At 40.5% G+C, this 20,037-nt stretch overlaps 1 pseudogene across 1 annotated transcript in view; it reads left to right on the top strand.

Annotated features, from left to right (window-relative positions):
• The first annotated feature begins 410 nt into the window (after nt 1-410).
• LOC146380847 (uncharacterized) overlaps nt 411-20,037 on the top strand; it is a 40,851-nt pseudogene continuing 21,224 nt past the window's right edge. Inside the window, exons 1-4 of the transcript XR_014801344.1 lie at nt 411-594; nt 5,464-5,613; nt 9,079-10,776; nt 11,008-11,928. The product of XR_014801344.1 is annotated as an uncharacterized LOC146380847 (transcript). The remainder of the gene's footprint in view (nt 595-5,463; nt 5,614-9,078; nt 10,777-11,007; nt 11,929-20,037) is intronic.

Genomic DNA, 20,037 nt, shown 5'->3' with positions numbered 1-20,037 from the left:
CATTTACCATTTACCATTTACCTCTGTCAATCCTATTATGGAGTGATTTGTGTATATATTGTGCTATTTCTTAAATCTGTAACATATTATATGGTTAAATAGTCTAGCCTGTTTTTCGTACTGTTACTGTACTGGAGCAACTGTAACTCACATGATTTTCCTTAAAGTATGCTGATTCTGATTCTGAAATTGCAAACAAAATATTTTACAAACTTCAAAGAAAAATAATTTAATTAATTAATTATACTTTAATTAATTAGCTACTTAATTACTTCCATTTTGAATTAGTTAATGACATGTGTTTAATTAATTGTTAAATGATGTAATAATTTGACTTATTTTGGCAATTGAGGCCCTCCATAGCTCACGGATGCTCGTTTCGCACTCCAGACCAGCAGGTGGCGATGATGCGGATCTGAGGTGGTGGAACAACGGAAGTAAAGTCAGACAAGAAGAAGGAGCAGCTGCAGAAAAAGAAGGATAAAGCTTGAAGATCCGCTTCATCACAACCGTCCGGCCTTACCCAAGACTTCCAGCCCGAGTTTGTGGCCTGAGCTCGTCCGGAGGAAACCACCGCGTTTGCGCCAGCCTGAGGTTAGCCCGCTGTGTCCCGGACGCTCATTAGGCGCGTGCGGAGGCAGCTGCAATGATACCTGAAGCTGACACGTGTGAGACGGGCTGGTGGAGACAACGCGAGCCTACTGCTCCACATGAAAGTGTCTCCACTACAGCCTGAAAACACGAATTTAGACTCGCAGTCAAAGTTTAAGTGTCGACGTGAAGTACTCATTAAACACGGTTTATCTGTGAGAATAATATTATTCATTTTAATGTTGCAGCTGCAGATGGTTTGAATGAATTCCCCTCTGCTGCAGCATCATGTAGAACATCTTTAAAACAAGAAGGAAATAAAACTTTAAAGTACAATGTTTGCATATTAACAAGTACATCCAAAGTTTACTTCAATAAAGTACTTGAGTAAATCATATTGAATCACATTGTAGTGCAGAGAACAGTTGAACAGTTTTGTGTGGATCTGATATTTGCCATTTCATTGCCTTTAACCTTTTTTTCAAATTTCACCTGCAAAGAGACGGTTTTACCTGCTTTTATGGAGAAACTTCCTCATGTGTGCTCAGCAGATTCTTCTTCAGGTGATTTTTATAAAGCAGCTCACATCCCCAGGTTAATTCAGTTCAATTCAAAATGTATTTGTATAGCACATTTAAAAGGAACAGAGTTAACCAAAGTGCTTCACAACTGGTTAACAAGAAAAAACAATAGAGAAACAAATACAGATAAATGGCAATAAATTAACATTAAAAACATAAAACAGGCCTGATGGTACTCAAACTGAACTTGAATTAAAAGCCAAAGTAAAAAGTGAGTCACAGTACCAGTGATGGGAACAATGGCGTTACTAGTAACGGCGTTGACTTTCTAGCACAACAGCTGGAGCTCAGGGGGCAAAAGAATCACGAGTGCTGCTGTTTGACTGAGGAAGAATAAAGGAGTCGTGGTCAATCACATGACCACTTAAAGACAAAGCAACAAGGTGACATATACCAGTTTATAAACTGTGTTGATGAGCCAGTAAAACCAGAGTCATGATAAACAAGATATACGCGTGTTTGTTCCTCAATAGTTTCATGTTTACTGTCTAAGGACAGCAGCGAGACCTCTCTGCTTATGAGCAAAAAATAAAACGGGAAGTTTTAGGAGAGAGAGAGAGAGAGAGCAGAAAAAGAGAGAGAGCGAGTTTTGAGATGTGAGAGATTTGTGACGTTCAGTGTGTTTGGAGTGTGTAGTTAATGTGTTGTCGTGAGTAGTTAGTGTGTAGTGTTGTGGATAGTTTTGTGTTGTGTGTCAGAACAATGAGGCGACTGCTGTCTCCAGGTAGAAACAGGAGTGACACACCTGCTGCTGTCAGACCTGCAGGTATCAGGCTGTGATGTTCTCCTTTATAGTGGACAGAAATATTTGGAGTGGCACAAATAATTTGTGGCATCTTATTGAAGAACAGCTGATTGTTCTGTAAACAGTTTGAAATGGTTATTTTAAAAAAGGTAAAAGGTAAATGATGCAAATAACTTTGTTTGCAAAACTTGTGCGTATGATTGTAACGTTCACAATTTATATTTGCATTTAAAGTTATGAAATATGATCATTAAACATGTTTGTGGTTGTTACAGTAAAAAATAACTTTTTCTACTCTGATTTGATGTTTGTTGTCTGATTTTAGATCAATTGTGTTAATACAGTTTGTCAAAATGAAAACATGACTGTAAATTCAGACACGTGAGGTTGTGCTGAAAAGAATGAGACCAAACAAGGCAAATAAATAGTTTTTAAAGGTGAAATGTGGAGGAAACATCAAACGTAGAGAAAAATGGCCAATTATACCCTGGAGCCCAGAGGGTTAAACATTGTTTTTAAGTAATGCAATTGTTAATTTTCAAGTAATTAATTACTTTTAGAATCTTGTAACTCAGTTACTAACTCAGTTACTTTTTTGAAGAAGTAACTAGTAACTATAACTAATTACTTTTTCACTTCTCAGTACTGTGATGAGATTTAAAACCAGACTGGAACTCTTCACAAATCCTCTGAGTGTCTAAAAAGTTTAGAAATTAGCCTGAAGTTAGGAAGCACAAGTTGCACAACAGCATGTTTGAAAACAGCTGGTACACAACCTGATGACAATGAAGTTTTTAATACAAATAAAATACTCGGCCCAATAACATGAAGAGCTTCTTTAAAGAGGCGAGAAGGAAGAATATCTTGAGAGGAATTGGACGGCCTTAAGTGATCAATTATTTCCTTTAAGGCAGCAAAGGTCAAAGGCTCAAACTGCTGAAAAAATGAATGAAGTGATTCAAAAAAGCCCAACAGACTAAAAAGTACCTTTGTCTCACAGACTGTTTAACTCCTCCCTGGAGGGAGGGGGAGGGGAAACAGGGGCACAAAGGAGGGGGGAACAACTGAGCTGTAGTGCTTTTTTACTCTGCAATTTTTTTTTTTTTATATTCGACTGTGCAATAATCACTGTGCAATCTACTCACTCAAATCTGCAATCCTATTTATCCATATTATGTATTTATATATGTGCATATGTGTTTATATGGTGTGTTTATGCTCATATCCTTACTCTCATTCCCCTTATTGTATCTGTAACATGCAACTTCTGTCGATGCTGTGCTACTGGAAACTGAACCCACCCGAAGGATTAATAAAGTTTCATCTAATCTAATCTAAAAAGTTTTCACAAAGTGCAAAGGAAGCCTCCATTGAACAGTGGCACAGGGGTTAATCACAGAATTAAAAATATTAAAAAGAACTCGGGGCTTATGACTGTTGGTAGAAATTATACATAGGAAAGCAGATTTTGCAGCTTTAACAGAAAACTGTTAGAAAAAGCTGAAAAATGTAATATTTTGTTAAGCAGTTCCGAACATTTTCATTTCCCTGTGACAGAAGGTGTTTAGGGTATAAAGTCTGGGCTAAAGGACTGCCTGCAGCGAACTAAAACTCGCGTTGTGCATCCATGAGGAGCTGTTTATTCGAATGATAAGAATTTTGTTAGATGCCAAATTCCGAGACACATCTGGACGTTCCTCATGGCACACCAAATATACAATAAACTCAAAATGAGTATTTGCTTCTCACTTTGGAGTTTCTCTGATGATGACAACGGGCACTTTCCCAGATACAGACGCAATAATCCATAAATGTTCGTGCCATGAATGCAGAAATGTGCAAACAGTAAAAAGAAGTGCATCTAAGAAACTAGAGTATGAGGCAAAATTATGTTTTGGAGTTAATGTAATTGAAAAACGTAAACTTTATTCTGTGAAGTGATATATGAGCGTTTTGAGCTCATTTGACCTTTTTTGTTTTGATTTTGTTGATCGTGGCTGACGGCTCGTGAAAATCAGAAATCCAGCATCTGAAATGTGTCGATGAAGCACTGAAGCTCAGGCTGTGTCTCCTCATCCTCTTTGTGGCAGCCGAGCACAGTAATAAACAGTTAGCAGGTCATTTGGTGGTAGTTCTGTCGCTGTGTGCAGGCGCTCAGACCTGATGGAAAAGCTCCTCAGCAGCGGGAGGTGTTCTCAAAACTCCTGGTGTCCCAAAACGTCGGCTGCATCCTCCGGAGGCCGGATTTGTCACAGCCAGGCGACGAAGGCTGTCCCAATCCGTCGACTCCTTCAAATGCGTCCTTCATTTCCCCGAATTTGAAGGATGGGTCGGGTGTGTCCTTCGTGGCCCACCACATCCCAGAATTCATAGCGCGGCCCAGCCAAATTTCAGCTGCCAACAATGGCGGCCGCTACAGAGTTTTAAAATTACTCTTATTAATCTTTCTGGGTCACAAAATAAACTTTTAACATATTTTCAGGCGAGAAAGTAGCTGTGTAAACTTCAAATATCTGCTCAGTTTATCAAGACATCACATATTTGCAAAAGTGTGCCGACATTTTTGGAGACGTCTGTTACCCACCAGCTCGATAGCTAGCCGGGGGGTTCAATGGTCACTCGAGCCGGTGAGAGCAGCGGAATCGCGGCTTCATCGTTTTCAGACCCCCGCTCTTTCGCTCCTCAGGTTAAACATGACATATAAGTCACTCGGGAAACTTAAAAATGTAATTGTTTGGCTTTTTTCTGTGTTTTATTTGTTCCGGAGTAAATCGGTTTGGCTGAGATCAAAGATATTAGATTAGATTTGATTAAATAAAACTTTATTAATCCATCGGGTGGGTTCCTCCAGGGTTTTCACACAGCTGACTAAACGTCAAATAGAAAACTGATTAAACAGAAGTGTGAGACGGTCGAGAGTTTACTCCAGTGTCCTGTTATATTTTAGACAGCAAGGAGCAGACGGCCGAGTTTATTAAACTCCACCGAGACAGCGGTGACGCAAATCTGAAGGCCAGACTGTCACATTCCACAGCGTTGCACTTCCGTCCTTCTCAGTCTTTGAAGGACCCGGCCCACGTAGACCGCGAAGGCCGGGTCCTCCGAAGGATGCAGCCAACGTTTGGGACACAGCAACAGAGCTGACTTTGGACCAACCGCCACCAACAGCAGCAGCTAGCATGGTGCCTCAAATCATCACAGACCACAGAAACTTCACCGTGTGCATCACACCTCCCCTCTCCCTCCAGACTCTGGGATCGTTATTCATAAATGCTGAATTTATTTCCATCTGAAAAGGGGACCGAGCCACAGTCCAGGTCTTTTTCTTGGGTGTGTTTATATACTGCATATGCTGTTTACTCACACCCAACATTAGCTGTTATCATAATCTGAGATTCTGGGCTCTGTAGGTCTTTAAAATACAATGAAAATAAATCATGATCCTGAGATGAAGGAGTGCGTTTTTACTCACTCGTGTATAGAGTCTCTGCAGTGACGAACACATTCTTTATCATCTAAAGACTTTTATGTCATGTTTACATTTAGGATTGAATCCTGAATCTACGAGATAAAGGGTGGAGTCGAAATCTGAAAACAGACGGAGGCTGATGTGATGGTGGGATGAAGACGATCTGAGGAAGAGGAGCTTGGTCCTCCTTCAGCCGCTGCAGAGGAACAATGGGCTCTTCAAAGAAGGTGAGGAGTGCACCTCAGTGTCAGTGATATACTCTGACACAAAACTGTCGATGATAGCGGATTTTGAAAACATTTGTAGTTGAAGCCAAAGATGGAGCACAGCTCACTGTTTCATCATAAACAGTGTGTGTGTGTCTGTGTGACGTGATGGCTACAAATAACAGGTAAATCCAAAGACTCAGTGTTTGTAAAAAATATTTGCACACGTTACACACGTGCACACATTACACATTTCTTTGTCTGCTTACAGATACAAAGCAAAAAACTCTGTGCTTAGCTTCCCTGACTGTGTGTGAGTTTCAACTTATGAGTACGAATCTCGACCCAGTTTTTTTTCCTTTCACCTGATTGTTCAATGTCACGTCAAACGCAAATTTTACAATCCAATCAGAGAACAGATGAGTTTTGCTGTCGGAGGGGTGTTTTACTGAGCTTCAGGTCCTTCATCACAACGAAGGAAAACAGTCTGTGCGTGTCTGAGTTCGGTGATTAGTGTGTCACAGGTTTATGTGCTTGCACAGAGACCTCCAGAGCCTTTTCAACGGCTCTGTGGACCTCAGGAGGAAGGAAGTGTTGTGGAAAGGACACTCTAGTACACGTAGAGCTGCTGCAAAAATATGACAGAGAGCAGCAGCCAGTGCAGCAGCCAGTGCAGCAGCCAGTGCAGCAGCCAGTGCAGCAGCCAGTGCAGCAGCCAGTGCAACAAATTTTGGTACAGTGAGTGCAGTGACGCCACATCTGTTGTGAATAGGCCTTTATGCTGCGCACTGTGACTCACAGCAATGGTCCCTGGTCAGTCCTGACTTTGTGTTTAAGTAATACTAAAGTAGTAAAGGTATTTCTGACCACTGACATACCACAACTTTATCCTTTCAACAGCTACAGTTAAGGGATCTAGCTTGTATGACCCCTATGGGATATTTATATAGAGATCCTCCAGCCTCAAACTGTATTACCCTTCCAGGACCTGAGGCTCAGTAAAGCACCCCTCCGACAGCCAAACCCAACGATTGAGTAAAACTTTGCACTTGTAAGTAGGGCTGGGCGATATGGCCTAAAATCCATATCGCGATATAGTTTGAAGCATGTGCGGTAACGCGATATATTCTTTTCTTCTGTATAACGTATTTTCCACACTTAAAATCCTTTAATTTTCTCAAAAATCGAGAGTGTGCCTTATGTATGAATTCTGGTTGTGCTTACTGACCTCGAACCGATTTTGGCTGCAGAAATCTGTTAAAAAATGTTTTAGTACAACTTTGGTAAGCCGCACTGCTTGATGGATTGTCAGAGCATTACGGCTGCCGTAGTGAGGAGCTTCACGGAGTAATCTGGGTCCAAAACTCCGTCCGCTTCAGGTCCCAAAGTCAAACGAACACTGAGAGTTAAAAACGGTCTAAATTCTTTCATATTTAATAAAATCATCAGCGTTGCTGCTTTACCAGGTGTAACAATTAAGTTTAACATCCAGGCATCTATGAAAACAGAAGTTATTAAATTTAACGGAGTTAGAAGTTAACAGGAAGTTAGCTCGCTAGTTTCCACCTAAACATTTTATACCATGTTCTGACTGAGAGATTTTTGAAACTAATTCAAACGTACAGCTCTGCTACCACATCCAACATAAATGAAGACAGAAAACTAAACAGCAGTGACGTTTGCAGGGTTACTGAAGTTGGACTACCTGGTATATAATGTTGTGCTACGTGATTGCTAGCGACACAGCTATGTTAGCATAACATTAGCACAGTGAAGCTGGAGGATGAACGCCAACTTTTTTTCCACTCGATATAAGTGCTTCATCTCTTTGCTATGACTGTCGCCCGGCATAATTTGCAGATGATAATGGTTGGATTGTCATACAGTGACATATGACAGCAGCCACTGCGATGCTTTAGACCAAAACAGGCGCAGCTTGATGACATCATCAACATGCGCTATTGCGATAGAGCGATATAGTCAAAATCTCTATCGTTCGCCAAATTTATATCGTTTCTATCGCCCACCCCTACTTGTAAGTTGAAACTCACACACAGCCAGGAAACCTGAGCGCAGAGTTTTACACGTAGTTTTTTGCTGTAACCAGGCCTTAACAAAAAAAAAATTGTAACTCGTGTAAATATTTTTTACAAACACAAATGTTTTTTACACACACACAAATTCTCATCTGCAGATGCACAAACATAAAATGTTCAGATATTTTGGTTTACAAGGTTACAAAACTCAGTTCACAACTACACATTTGATTTACAAGTAGAGCAGGGCGATATGACCAAAGATATTTATCACGATATACATTTGAAAATTTGCGATAACGATATAACTGACGATATAACTGACACTAGACAAAATACTTTACAACTCCACAACTTTATTAGTGCAAAAAAACAAACAAACCCATCAATGTATTTTCACTTAAACAAGCAGCTGTTTTATGTGAATTAAAGTTATATAAAAATGTAACAGTGCCAATGCAAATTCCTCGCTGACAGTTTAACCAAAAGGCATTTCCAGTGGAAATTGGCCAACATATCCTCAGCATAACCATGTATAATATCCACAAAACTTAAAAAGAGGTTATACACACACAATACAGTAATGAAGCACAGTACGTATCATTTCGCGAGGCTCCTGCCTACGATAGCTTTAATGCTCCGACAATCCATCAAGCGGTGCGGCTTCGTAGCTTAGCAAAGTCGTACTGAAACATTTGACAGATTTTCGAGCGCCGTGTACCACATAAAATCGGTTCGGTAATAATGACGGCCCGCTTGCATGCTCTACCAAAAATTGTGCTTTGGTGTGTATCTGACGGATGAAAGCCAAACCAGTTAGACACCACTGAAGTTGCATCATTTTTACACACCAATTGTGGTTCATCTGTTTCATTTAACGATCCAGTTTCGCCCTTCTCATTCTCCGTTGCCGCCATGCTTTTTCCGCAATGTGTGTATGAAAACATAGGCACTGCGCATCCACGTTTTACCCATATTCTCTTGCGATATTTCATTTTCCTATCATTGCCTAACATTATAATGGTATTATCATGAACTGTATGATGTGGCCCAGCCCTAATCACACAAAATGTCACAAAGATGGGTCTCACCTTTTCTCATGAGAGAACAATGTGGTTTAGGGTTGATTATGAATACTTTGCACTCACTGTCTCTACTCCTCAATCAATCAATCAGAACTTTATTCGCCACATGCAAGTTGCCCTGCAGTGAAATGGGACGACCCCCCCCCCCCGACCTGACATACACAACACAGACATCACATGGGGAGACAGATCAGAGATCGTTAGTATTACGGAAAAACACAGAAATGTACAATACAATGGGAAAGTCCAAGAGTGAAAAAAGAGACCTCTGCTCATGCTGGGCTCCTATGGGAGGACAGCATGAGAACAGAAAACAAAAAAACAAAAAACAACAAAAATAAATCTGTATCTGTTTGTTGTTCCAGAAATGTAAAAGACAAAGCAAAGTGAGAACTCAGCGATCTCAGGATGATAAGGCTTCCCCAGCAACAAACAAAGACAAATCACACCCCTGCGAAGAATGTGGAAAGACTTTTCCCACTGCAAAACAGCTCAGAAACCACCAACGCATCCACTCTGGAGTGAAAGCCTTCAACTGTGAGCACTGTGAAAAGGCTTTTATCACAGCAGCAGCTCTAAGAAGTCACACACGTATTCACACTGGAGAAAAACCCTTCAGCTGTGACCAGTGTCAAAAGACCTTTCGTCACACATCTGCCCTCACGGTACACAAGCGCACCCACACTGGAGAAAAACCATATCCCTGTGATCAATGTGAGAAAGCTTTCCCAGTTTTATGTGCTTTAAAAGAACACCAGAACACCCACACTGGAAGGAGACCGTACTTCTGTGGCCAGTGTGGAAAGTCATTTAATCATATAGCAGCCTTGAAAAGACACCTTCGCATCCACACTGGAGAGAAGCCGTACACCTGTGAGGAGTGTGGCAAGTCCTTCAGTATACTCAACTACCTGAAGGTACATAAGAGAGCTCACACTGGAGAAAAAAGGTTCTGGTGTGATGAGTGTGGGAAAGGATTCACAAAACAAAATAGTCTCAGAGAACACCAGAACAGCCATGCTGGGAAAAAACAACATTCCTGTGACCAGTGTGGAAAAGCTTTCTGTTGGACAGCCAGCCTTAAAACACATAAGAAAATACATGAAAATGTGAAACAGTACTTGTGTGAGATATGTGGAAAAGCTTTCCTCTTGAAAGGAAATCTAAAGAAACACAGTAAACTTCATACAAGAGAGAAGCGTTACTCTTGTGACCAGTGCGAGGAAGCTTTCACTTCATCAGCTGAGCTCAGAAGGCACCAGCGAGTCCACTTTGGTGATAAAGTATACCGCTGTGATAAGTGTGAGAAAGGATTCACACAGTCCGGCAACCTCAAAATTCATCTACGCACTCACACTGGAGAAAAACCATACAAGTGTACCCAATGTGAAAGAGCTTATGCCAAAAAACGTAGCTTAGCAGTGCACCTAGTTGCCCACTCTGGAGTGAAACTACACTCCTGTGATGAATGTGGGAAGGAGTTTGCTCATTTGGCATACCTGAAGAGGCATGAGCTCGTTCACAGTGGAGTGAAGGCACACAGCTGTGAGCTGTGTGGAAAGGCTTTTGTCAGCAAGAGTAGCTTAAAAAATCATCAACACAGGCATACTGGAGTGAAACCATACAAGTGTGATAAGTGTGGGAAAGCTTTTTCCTCCAAGCAAGTCTTAACTCTCCATCAGCATACCCACTCTGGACTCAAGCCATATCGCTGCGACCTTTGTGGAAAAAACTTCAGCCAGAAAGTGACCCTGAAAAGACACCGACGAATGCACACGGGAGAGGATCTGTACTGCTGTGAAGTATGTGGTAGATGTTTTCCTTTGTATTCAGGATTAGAAGCCCACAAAATTACACACACAGGGGAGAAACCTCATCGCTGTGAACAGTGTGGGAAAGCTTACAGCCATTATCGCAGCCTAATAATCCACAAACGAGACCACACTGGGGAGAGACCAGTCAAATGTGACCAGTGTGGTATGCGTTTTAAAAGTTCCAGCTCTCTGTGGCACCATCGACAGATTCACAAAGGAAAGAAACCAGTCAAGTGCCATCACTGTCAGGTATTTGAAATGGATTTCAAGAAATGTTTTCTGAAATCTTTTTTTCATATCATATTGTTTTAAGTATTTTAGACATTAGACAGTAAGTGCGGAGTCAGTGTGTTAGATGTGAGAAGTAAATACCTCAGATCTCAGACTGTAACTGATTATGCAGCTTTTTGTTAGCTCATTATTCACTGTAATTTATAATCCCAAGATTGTTTTCCTTATAACCTTTGGTAATTGTTTCAGAAATGGAGCAGCACATATGGCTCAAATCCTCGCCGCTGTCAGCACTGTGGCAATAAACCATACCGCTGCGTCCAGTGTGGAAACACTTTCAGCCAGCTGTTAACCTTAAGAAGACACCAGAACATGCACACTGGACACAAACTGAACTATTGCAAAGAATGTGGGAAAGGCTTCCCAACACTGGGTCTATTAAAATGCCACAAAATTGTCCACAGTGGGGTTAAAGGTCATGTCTGTGATGTCTGTGGGTCATCATTCACCAACGCAGGTAGTCTCCGAAGACACAAACGAATTCACACAGGGGAGAAACCATTCAAGTGTCGACATTGTGAGAAAAGTTTCACATCCTCAGGTCATCGCACGCTTCATGAACGTGGGCACACTGGAGAAAGACCATACTCCTGTGACGAGTGTGGGAAAAGCTTCAGACATTCAAGATCTTACCGCATACATCACCTCATCCACACCAAAGAGATAATAATTCCTTGTGAAGTTTGTGGAAAGATATTCAACTCCCTGTCTTCATTTGAGTACCACAAACGTACCCACACTGGGGAGAAACCTTTTAAGTGCAAACACTGTGACAAATCCTTTATTTCAGCATCTATGCGCGCACGACATGCACATGTTCACGACAAAGAGCAACAGTATGACTGTGACCAGTGCGACAAGAGTTTCAGGACTCACAATTCCTACACCATTCACAAGCGTAGCCACATTGCAAATAAGCAGTTTTATTGTTACCAGTGCCCAAAAATATTTGCTTCATCGCGAGGTCTGTGGAAACATCAGGTCAAACATGCTGAGCAGAAATCATTTCCTTCACTGGATAAAAGGAAGTGCCTCGAAGCATCTAGCCAGACTTATGGTCTCAGACTTAAAACCCTCGAGATCAGGCTGCACAGAATAGATATAGATTCCTGAGATTTCAGTTAGTGTCACATTTTGTGTACTGTCTTAACTTTCAGTACCTTTAAAGTTCGGTAGCAGTACAACAAAATGGTGCATTAGATTATCCATTGTTTGATGACCTTATTGGTCTGTTGTGCAGTGGTGCTAGTTTCTCTATAGGCCCTGAGAAAACCAGTAAAAATGTAGAGTAAAAAAGTGGTTTAGACATTGAAATGATAAAAAAAAATGTTGTTAACCACTTAAGCCCCACACCCCCGGTACCGGGGGCAAAAAGGAGGAGATCACGTTTAATCGGTTATAACGCGGGTTGAGAAATATAAGTCCAGACATGTGTGGTATCCACAGAAACCTCAGAATCTCAGCTAAAATGTCATATAAACCATTTCTACAACCACCAAACACACCGAAAACAAGCCGTGATTAAACGAGCAGTTACGTAAATGCGCAGAAGTCCGCTAAACAAACAAAACCGAACCAGAAATTCTTCAGACTTCGTGTAACCAGCTAAAGATAGGCTGGTTAGCTTCCAGGGCTATCACTGACTCCACACACCAAGTTTCACCACGATCAGACCAAAATTCACTGAATGAGCCGCAAAAGAAGGCCGCAAAAACACACAGCAGCGCAAATGCGCTAAGACAGAAATTGGCTTACCGTCCCGATTTCCTCCGTTATTTTCACCGGTAGCCGGTAGCCACGTGACTAACAGTAGTTACCATGCCTACCTAGCCGCATCAGAGCAGTTTTCCGTCAACAATCTCCATTTTAGACCCACCTACAGACACGTGACTGAACAGACGCCACATGCAGTAAATTTGGGTCCACGTGGGTTTTGGCATCACAACGTCTGATTGGTTGAAGTGACGTGAACGTGGCATCGTTACTGTGAATCTATTGGCTCAAACGATTAAAAAGAGGTGTCAATCACGCAAATTGACCAAAAGAAACCAAAGTTACAGCCCCTCGGAGTTTAAAGGGCCAGAGGCCAATCAAACGCTCCATGCGCGCTGCAGAAAAGGGCCATTGCCATGTAAATGTGTGGTTAATTCTTCAAAAATATATTTTTTAAAAAAGTATTTTTAGGCCTGTTAATAAAATTTATTAATTTCTGCACTTTAAAACCTAAAAAAAAATCAACTGGCATGGTGTCCAATTGTGTGCCAAAATTGGACATTTTTGTACAACATCTGGATATTCATGTCTTGACAGGGCTGTAATTTTTCACTGTTTCACTTTAGAAACATGAATCTTTGCACAGATGATGTTTATATGTTGGTTACTGAATTTCTGGAACCAAATGTGATCTGAGGCATATTTTTCAAAGGGTTATATGCTAAAAATTAAAAAAAATAATTAGGCGAGGATAAAATCTACTTACTTTTTCTGTGTTCCAGTCTCAGTAACTTTGACACATTAATATCTGCTTCAATATTTACACCTCTGATGAAATTTCCCAAGTGTTAGCTTTATTTTGATACCAAGATTGTAAGGACAGAGTTTGTAATTGCAGAGAAATAATCAATTAAATTTGGGCATTACATTTTCGAGCAGGAAGCTCAGAAACCCCCTTGGGGCTTGAGGTTAAATTAGCAAATTAAATTACTTCCAGGACTGTAAGGGGACTTAAGCCTAAATGAAAGAAACACTTGGGCCTTTGTTAATGTTGCATGTTCCATTAGCTCAGTCAGTCAAAGTTTAGAAAGATTGTTTTGGTTTGGTTAGATTCAAAATTAGTCCACACAAGTTCTTATTAGATAAAACTGTTCAAACTGGAAAGTGGAAACAGTCTGAAAAAATTTACCAGTGCTAGAATTTTTCAAACCAGCAACTGCCAGTCAGTGGAAATGGAGTATTTGCATATGTTTAATACACTTCCTCTGGGTGGTTATAAAAGTTTTAGTTGCATACTTTTAATTTAGTTTTAGTTTACCTTTATGTTCTTTGTCAACACTTCCTTTGGATTTTAGCAACATTTGAACATTGCTAAGGGTGATGCAAGCGTGAGTCTCCATAATAATTATTGCCTCAGACAACAGCATTGTGGTCTAGCTGTCAGAAATTGTATTATTTGTGAACCTTTCTTGTTTTGCTACTCAGAATTTGTAAAGAAGATAAGACTTAACCTTTTGTAGGGGACTGAAAAAAATAAAGTGTTATTATTATTTTACTTCTCTGACTTTTTCTCTCAAGATTTTTGGTTCAATAAGTGTGGTTCGTCATCTCGTAAGGTTGTTGAGGAAATTTACTGACCATTTGAATAAAGTTCTGAATGAAAAAAAAATACTGGTTTGTCAAGTTGTGAAAATTCCACTTAATTATTATTTGCCCGCTTTTTCTGTGTAGTTATTATTTTCTTGCATTAGTAACTAAGAAATTCCTAAAGTTCACTGGGAAGTGTTCGTCTCAAGTCAGCTGCTTGATTGTTGAAGGTTAAACTAGCTTTTTATTAGAAAAGGGTATTCAACATTTTTGTTGATCTAAATATTAAACGGTATCTGTTAGATGTTCATGTGGTAAACACTTCAAATAAGAAGGTTCTTAACAAATGTCTCAACAGCTCTGAGTTTCCGTCTCACTCGCCCCCCTCCTGCTGAATCTGAAGGAGATCTGACACAGATTCATTTCCTGTCTTTATGTGCAACCTCTGATATCACCGTTAGTGTTTTGCTTGTCATTTATTGAATTAGTTAATATTAATATTCAACCTGTCATAAGTCAGTCAGTGACCGTAGTATCGATTCAGTATTAGTAGTATTAGTATACTGTTATGATCACCGTTCCTCTTACCCGCTGTTTTTCTTTCCCTACCTCTCTTTCTCCCTTTTCTTTCCCTCAGTCATGTCTATCCTGTAGCAAGTGAAAATAAAATGAAATAAACAATAAAAACAAATGTCAATCAAATGGACCAATACAGCAAGGCCGGGATAGTCTAATTGGTAAAGTAAATCCGTTGGGCATCTTTCTTGGCCTTTAAACAATAATTCTGATGGCAAAAGAACCAAACGGGACAGGCGGGGGGAAAAAAGTAATACTGACCGTCAACAGTAGGATAACGGTCAGTATCGATTCAGATTGAGCCATTTAACACTGGTATTAATCAAGGAGGTTACAAATGCTGTAGATCAGAAACAGCTTGTGGCTGGATTATTCCTAAATCTTCAAAAAGCATTTAAGAAAAAATCAACCATGAAATCGTAATTAATAACCACTATTAAACGATATGGGATGGATTATTTACATCTAATTTTACAATCAGATGTAAATAATTTTACATCTGATTGTAAAATTATTTAAGGGACAGGAAACAATTTGAAAGTTGGGAGAATATTCCTCATCATGCTTGGACATTGCTTGTGGAGTTCCTGGAGGTTCTGTACTTGATCCATAAGGATTCAGTATTTATTTAGTTATTTGTAAAGTATCTGATTCATTAAAACCAGTTTTATGACACAAATATTTGTTTTTTCTGGGCGAATGATTTTAATTTTACTTAAAAATTAAAATCATCTTGTTTGGGAATTGCCCAACTAAAGTGCAGACTTGCATAGATGCTGTGGAAATTGAAAGAGTTCAGCACAAGTTCCTTGGTATAGATGGATATAATAGATGATAACAAAAAATAGATGATAAAATAAGATGGAAATCTCATATAAAACATACATAACACAGTTCCAAGAAACATTTCAATATTGAGTAAAGCAAAACACATTCTGCTTTCACTTTATATGAATTATTGTGCAGAGGTTTGGGCCAATACTTATAAATGCTCACTATCATCATTATCCATATAACAAATAATAAGGGCCATAAGGATAATACTGGTTACAGAGATCCATAAATATGTTTACCTCCTGGCGCACGATGTAAACATGTAAAGAAAGGATTTATGATTGGATACGATATAAACAGGAAGAAAAGGGTGATGATTATTGGTACAAAAAGAAAAAAGATGGGGGGTTACATAGGCTCATCCTTCTCCACATTATTTATTAGGATTAGGATTATTCTGTTTTGCTCATTTTCTGTTGTGATTAATTGTGTTTTTTCTTTCCTTTGATGTTCTTGTATTATTTCAACATGTTCAAAATAAAGCCACACAAACAAACAAATAAGCAGTAGATTTATAGTTTTATGTATTAGAATATTTAATTTAATCTTTCTTTTTTTTCCACATCTAGCCACCCATTTATCTTCTAGCACTTATCAAGGTCATGGGGGATGCAGTCTCTGCAGGGATGCCCAGGCCCAACTCCTGCTGGAAGAACACCAAGGAGCTCTTTTCAGTGCAGCAGCATGACTTTATTTTGGGTTAACATAAAAAAGTGATCACATCTGCTGGGTCAAAAATATGCAACAGCAATGTTAATATATAGTTACATGTCCCTTAGCATTTTCACTTCAATTAGGCGCTTTTGGTAGCCATCCACAAGCTTCTGGTTGAATCTTTGACCACTCCTCTTGACAGAATTGGTGCAGTTCAGTTAAATTTGATGGCTTTCTGACATCAAATTTAACTGCCCTGGGGCGCCTCTGTCAGTGCTCCCCAGGGCAGCTGTGGCTACAATGCAGCTTACCATCACCAGTGTGTGAATGGGTGGATGACTGAATGTAGTGTAAAGCGCTTTGGGGTCCTTGGGGACTAAATAAAGCGCTACACAAATACAGGCCATTTACCATTTTACCATTACCATGGACTTGTTTCTTCAGCATTGTCCATGTTTTCAATGGGGTTTAAGTCAGGATTTTGGGAAGGCCATTCGTAAACCCTTATTCTAGCCTGACTTAGCCATTCCTTTACCACTTTTGATGTGTGTTTGGGATCATTGTCCTGTTGGAACACCCAACTGTGCCCAAGACCCAACCTTCGGGATGATGACTTTAGGTTATGTTGAAGAATTTGAAGGTAATCCTCCTTCATTATCCCATTTACTCTCTGTAAAGCACCAGTTCCATTGGCAGCAAAACAGTCCCACAGCATAATACTCCCACCACCATGCTTGATTGTAGGCATGGTGTTCTTGGGGTTTAAGGCCTCACCTTTTCTCCTCCAAACATATCGCTGGGCATTGTGGCCAAAAAGCTCGATTTTTGTTTCGTCTGACCACAGAACTTTCCTCCAGAAGGTCTTATCTTTGTCCATGTGATCAGCAGCAAACTTCAGTCGAGCCTTAAGGTGCCGCTTTTGGAGCGAGGGCTTCCTTCTTGCACGGCAGCCTCTCAGTCCATGGAGATGCAAAACACGTATGACTGTGGACAATAACACCTGTGTTCCAGCAGCTTCTAATTCTTGGCAGATCTGCTTTTTGGTGATTCTCGGTTGACTCTTCACACTCCTGACCAGTTTTCTCTCAGCAGCAGGTGATAGCTTGCGTTTTCTTCCTGATTGTGCCAGTGACAAAACAGTGCCATGCACTTTATACTTACAAACAATTGTTTGCACTGTTGCTCTTGGGACATGCAGCTGCTTTGAAATGGCCCCAAGTGACTTTCCTGACTTGTTCAAATCAATAATTCGCTTTTTCAGATCTATGCTGAGCTCCATAGACTTTCCCATTGTAGCGTTTGTGTCTAATGAGTACTATTTTACTGGCCTCAGAGAAGTCAGCAGCTGTGGTTGTTCATAATCACTCACAAGAAGTTAAGAGGCCATGCTATGAAGCTCAGTTCACTGACAACTTTCTAAGTCACCAAAATTGCTAATTCATGTTGCTGTATGTCTATTACCCTGACTTTGACCCTGTTAAAATATCATTTTAGAGTAAAAGAAAAAAAATCCAGAGAAATCACCAAAAGAAGCCACCAAAACGTGTCCACCGAAGGGGAACAGAAATCCAGAGCTTAATAATGCAGAACCTGAAAAAAGGATGGTTTTACACGATTTAAGGAAAACTGGAGAATTGAGAAGAGAAGAGACTGTCATATGATGACACACTGGTTTAAAAAACAACATAGTTCAGAACAGAGATGTTAAAAATGAGATTATCGTGGAGTGAATGAAACCACGGGGCGAGTTCTGTTACACTGTCAGAAATATGAGGCTGGAGGAAGGAAACTGACTGAAAACCTCACAGGGGTCAAAGAACGACCACAGTTCAGTTTCTCCACACCAGCAGGTGGCGGTAAAGCATCTATTACTGTTTGACACCCGCCAGAAAACCGGAAGATGAGGGGAAAGGAGACGTCCGGCTGCATCGGCTAGGAGTTTCTCTCGGTTTCATCTAAAGGTAAGCACCGAGCTAACTTTAATCGGAGCTCAGTTAATCTTGGGTTTAGCTCCTGAGGAGGTCTTCTGCTGCTCTCCGCGGTGCTTCCGCTGTTGACTGCTGACGATGTCAAACTGATGTGTCCCGACAAACCGGAAAATAAGGAAACCGGAAAACAAAACTCGGTGAACTTTCCATCTTTAAATGCAGATTTCTTTATTTCACCCGACAGCCTGCAGGAGTGTCGTTCATGAGAAGGAAAAATGAGAGTTTTGGGTTTAACTGGTGACATTAAAGAAGCTGCCACTGCAGTATGGGTGTCCGCGCAGATGCCGGTTCAGAATCTGATTTGAGGCCCATCAGCGTGAAAATGAGGGCTAAACAATTGAAATTCCTGACAAAAACAAAGCCCCAGCTGTCCAGCTAGACTTATAACTGCTCCGGACATACCTGAGTTCTTTATAGGGGACAGCAAAGCCCCTCGTCGGCCAAATGGTTTTAGTAGGACCCTAATGGGATAAAATGGACAACGGTCGGATGAAAGGATGGAGAGAAAAAATCCTCCTGGTTAAAAAATAATTATTTAACCGCTGAAAAAATCAGCGATGCATTCAGTGCTGTCTTTATTCAGGATTTCAGCACAGCTGCTTCTGCTGTCTGGTGGTAAAAGAGCAGTGCATCGTTGCATGTAAGGGTTTTTTTAAGCTGTTTATTGATGGCTAATAATAATTTTCTTTAGTCTGAATGTATTGGACAGTGAAATTTCATGGGAAGGCGCAGGAACGTCGTGAATGACCACAAATGTAAACGTAAACTTACTCTGAACACATTCTTAAAAACTCTGAAAAGCTGTGACACGTTTTTAATGTTAAAGAGGACAGGCCTGCTGCCATATACATTTAGTACATACGTGTTATTCTGTGAGTATTTTTTTGGATATATTACACGTATATGCAGCATGCCTGCAGTTCTCCAAATGTGTTGATCATGAAAACAAATGTAATGATGTATCAGATTAACTGCAGTCGAGTGAGCCGTAATCTGTGATTAATCCTCTGTGGTTACGTCTCACCTCACTGTGTGCCTCCCCAACCTCACAGAGGGAGCGACGACACTAAAATAATAATAATAATAATAATAATGGATTGCATTTATATAGCGCTTTTCAAGGCACCCAAAGCGCTTTACAATGCCACTATTCATTCACTCTCGCATTCACACACTGGTGGAGGCAGCTACGGTTGTAGCCACAGCTGCCCTGGGGCAGACTGACAGAAGCGAGGCTGCCATATCGCGCCATCGGCACCTCTGGCCAACACCAGTAGGTGGTAGGGTAAAGTGTCTTGCCCAAGGACACAATGACCAGGACAGAGAGCCCGGGGATCGAACCGGCGACAGATACGCTTCCCAACCCCCTGAGCCACGGTCACCCCACGTTTGTCTTTTAAAAGAATAAAAGACAAACGTGGCGTGGAAGCATTTTTCCCTCAGGACTGATGTAAATGACGCAGAGATGAAACAGGCAAACATATATTTATTTTTCTGTTTAGATGTGGAAAGTCAGCCAACTCCAATGTAGGCGAACTTAAACTGAGCTGTTTCTCTGCTTGTGTTTTACATAACGGATGTTACAAAAAAATGAAGTATAATTAAGTTAATCTGAGTTATGTTTGCACAGAAACAGCTTCAACCAGCTGCTTTTTTACTTTTAGGCATTTCAGAGACTTTGACTTGTACTCGAGTACTGCAGTAACATCTGTACTTCTGCTTGAATGAAGAATGTGCGTACTGTTTCCACCTGTGCCGAGAGGAACAGAAATATAAGTGATCATTTCCTGCTGTTCTATTATCAGCTCCTGGCACTTCATGCTTCAGCACTTGAATACAATTTTAACTCAAAACTAAAATCATCCTG

This window comes from Perissodus microlepis, chromosome 9 (genome assembly GCF_051167445.1).
Source record: "Perissodus microlepis isolate ML-2025 ecotype Zambia chromosome 9, ASM5116744v1, whole genome shotgun sequence".
NCBI lineage: Eukaryota > Metazoa > Chordata > Actinopteri > Cichliformes > Cichlidae > Perissodus > Perissodus microlepis.
The sequence above is the reverse complement of the archived record's forward strand: the minus strand, read 5'-3'. Positions and strand labels throughout refer to the sequence as shown.